The sequence below is a fragment of the Nelumbo nucifera genome, chromosome 1 (assembly GCF_055504915.1).
Source record: "Nelumbo nucifera cultivar China Antique chromosome 1, China Antique-T2T, whole genome shotgun sequence".
NCBI lineage: Eukaryota > Viridiplantae > Streptophyta > Magnoliopsida > Proteales > Nelumbonaceae > Nelumbo > Nelumbo nucifera.
The window spans coordinates 28,856,960-28,860,825 of record NC_142649.1 but is presented as its reverse complement, the minus strand read 5'-3'; positions in this window follow the sequence as shown (position 1 = coordinate 28,860,825).

The window sequence follows — 3,866 nt, the reverse complement described above, 5'->3', positions numbered from 1 at the left end:
CTCATGATTTACTTGTGTGGATATTGGCAGATTATAGGACACCACATGACTGGTTGCTAGAATTTTATCTAAGCATGTAGTCTACATAAGGAATGCAACTTTAGAGAGGGCTTGTGATTTCCAAATAAAACATAATGGGAATGAGCCATCCCCTTTCCTACCCTTATCAGGTGTAGGTGCATAGTGCTCGCTTAGTCCCTCAAAGCATAGTAAACATTGGATTAATATCACATGGACACTTGCGATTAACCTGTAGCCCATCTTTCCTCTGTGATGAACCTACAGTGCACTATTGGTCTGCAATGAACCCACGGTTCATTACACGCTTGCAATGAACCTATTCTTAGTGCAAGCCCAAAAGCAAACTTAAGTTGAATCGTAATGAGGTTCACATGTAGCTAGCTCTGCGATGAACCCTCAATTGCTACAGGATAACGGTTTGTTAAGAACTGGGCCCGGATATTACCTACACATGTAATTTTGAAGTGACGAATGTGACAAGGCACCACATAGGTCTAATAAGATGTCATCTGCCAAATAGTGACGTCACTAGTGCCACATCAGTTAAGCAAGGTGCAAAAGGGTAGTAGCACACATGGGTTATGAGGATCTCTGAATGAAAGGAAAGTCAATCCTAAGAAAGATTCCCATAGGGACACGTGGTGAAACCCCAACAATGTTCCTTAATGATTGATTCCTAGTCCTCAGCCTTCCTCTATCCTTCAAAGAGACCACCTCCCTATCCTAGCCACCACCTAACCTACAATAGAATCTCTAGTTCATTCTTTGATCACAGAGAATGACCGCCCATAGAATCAACCTTACACCAATCCCCAAGGAACATGACAACATCCCTGAGAATACCAACCCAGGGGTTGAAAATCATTTTGAGGAGGAGTCAGCCATTCAAGTTGACATTGGAATACTCTCAAACAAGGTATACAAGTTCGAGGCCTGTTTTGAGGCTTGGTTAGAAAAAATCAAGTGGATGCAAGGACAAATAAGGAACGCTCTCCAGATCCTCCTCTAGCGGTCGGCCCAAGCCGAGCAATCTCCCTTCACCCTAGCCGCTATTCCCGCTGGCATCCCCGCTAGCTGTCATGCCTCCAACCTAATTCTTGCCACCGCAGAACAGCCCAACAAAACCAATCCCACACTTGTGTAGCCAGGGCAACACCCCATCAACCAGCCTTGAGCCTTCACCCAAGTAGATCTTGTAATGAAGACTCCACTCAGCTGGAACGAGTTGAGAGAATATGTCCAAGGACTAGTGGTAGAAAACCGTAACCGAGCATAGGATTTCACTGTCTTACATAAGTCCTACTCTGACTGAATCCTGTACAAGCCTTACCCCATCAGATATGTCCTTCTGTAGCAATGGCCGCAGTATGATGGGCAGAAGGGCAGCCCATAGGAGCACATAAGAAAGTTCGAAGGCATCCTCGAATCCTTCACTCTTGATGGGGATCTTAAAGTTTGGGAATTTTCAATATCTCTAACCGGCCTAATGCACACCTGGTTCATCAGCCTCACCACTAGAAGCATTGATTCATGGGGTGAACTAGCCAAAAGTTTCTATCAAAATGGTTCACCCTAGAAAGGAAGCTGACAATGGCCGATCTGAGAAATATAGAGTAAGGTTTGGGAAAAGATCTCTTGGTGCATGTCATGAGGTTCTAGAAACTGATTCACTTTGTCTTCGACGAGCATGCCACAAAGAAAAGCTTTGTCAAATAATGTGTGCAAGGGATGTGGCCCGCTTACAGAATCGGTACCGAGAACATGGAGGTCAAGACGTTCAGTTAACTATGGAGGTGCACAGAAAGAATGACGCACATGGTCAAGAACACCTCACACTAGCCTGCACCATATGGAAGGAACGAAGCGTATGCAATCGACCGGAAGCCTCAGAATAATGGAGGACCAAGGTTGGGGTCCTATTACCGCAATGCTACCTCAGGAAAGAGTAATGACCTACCGATCCCTCTTCCCTAAGAAGATTGTTCGTATAGAAGGTAAAGTTGGACGAATTCATGAAAAGAGACCTAGCGGGAGTAGAAACTGACCCCCTCCTGACCCATGCCCAAGGAGGAAGAGACCGTTAGAAGACTGTTGATGGAGGTAACAGATTTCAATGAAAATGTGTTTGTCACAGAGGGGTCCATTGAATTGCAGGTAGCGATTTGGGACATTCTCTATCACATAGGAATTCCAGGTCATCTCGGGGAGGACCGCCTACCGTGTCCTCCTGGGATGACTTATGATTCACGACCTAGCTCTCGTTGTGTCGACATATCACCAGTGCATCAAATCCAAGCATAAGGGGCACATGATCAAAATCCTAGCTATTAGAGTCCCTTTTTATAAGTTAGAGACTCACCTACAAGATGCGATCTATTACATGGAACTAGAAGATGAAGGGGAGGCGAGGATAGCCAAGGTAAAGGGGATAAAGTTACCAGACTTTGTTCAGAGCAAGCCTCCAACATCTATAGAGAAGAAAAAGAGAACTCTATGTGTACGGGTGACTAACGACGATGGGAAGAGCTATTACACCATCGTCATAGGTTGTGAAGGTGAGAAGCCATCGACAACTAAAAAGGCCATTCCTGAGGTATGAGTTCATTTTTTTGAGTTTTAATTATGAATTACTTTACATTATTCTAGAGCATGATCATCAAGTTGTCCCTAAAAGCATATTGTAAGTTATGATTTACTTCACAGTATTCGAAATATGTTTGGTTTGTCGCAAAACACTATTATGAAACTGTTTCCAGAAAAGTATATGTGAATTTTCTCTTTTCGGCCAAATTATCTCTTGATAACATGAGTAATGCAATCATGATTGCCCCTCTAACAAAACTCTAAGTAATGTTTCAACTAGAACTATTTCATTGGATCATTTTTACAAAATGATGTTGCTTTAATTTCATCATTGAACAATAAATTGCAAACATCAGAGGTACGACAATAAACTATATTAGACTCATAATTAGTAGCACACACAAAAAGACATTGAATAACTCTTACAATGATAGGAACTAAGAAAAGAGACTTTAGAATATTACGATGAAGTTCAAACACCTCCCAAGTGCATAACAGATTTCATCGACATGGTGGAAGAACCCATAGAGGAGATAAACCTGGTGGTGGAAGGATCAGAGAAGAAACTACTATACATATCAACCAGGTTAGGACCCGAAGATAGAGAAAAGTTGATTGCAGAGCTGAAAGGTAAAACCTTTCATTTTTGCAAACCACTAAAACTTGTTAAAAGATTTTAATTTGTGTGAACCTTCATTGAATTTCGAGACATTTTTGCCTAGTCGTATGACCAGATGCCAGGCCTAGACCTGGTCCTTGTCAGGCATTCACTATGCATAGATCCCAACTTCAGGCCAGTAAAGTAGTCACAAAGGATCTTTAAACTAGAAGTAGCTTTAAAGATTAAGGAGGAAGTTGAGTGACTCTTGAAAGTAGGGTTCATCAAACCCATAGCACACCCTCAGTGGCTGGCCAATATAGTGCCAATGAAGAATAAGAATGGGTAGCTCAGTTTAGTGTTTCTAGCTTAGTTACCTAGTGTTAGCACATCATTGGAAACTAACCCATCCTAACCTTATTGCAGGTGCTACATCAATTTTAGAGACCTAAATAAAGCTTGCCCCAAGGATGAGTTTCCCCTACCAAACATGGAGGTTCTGATAGACTCGACGACAGGCAACAAACTCTTCTCCTTCCTAGATGCTTATAGTGGGTACAACCAAATCTTCGTGGACCCTGTAGATGCACCCCACACAACCTTTAGGACACCAATAGGGAACTTCCACTACAAGATGATGCCCTTTGAATTGAAGAATGCCAGG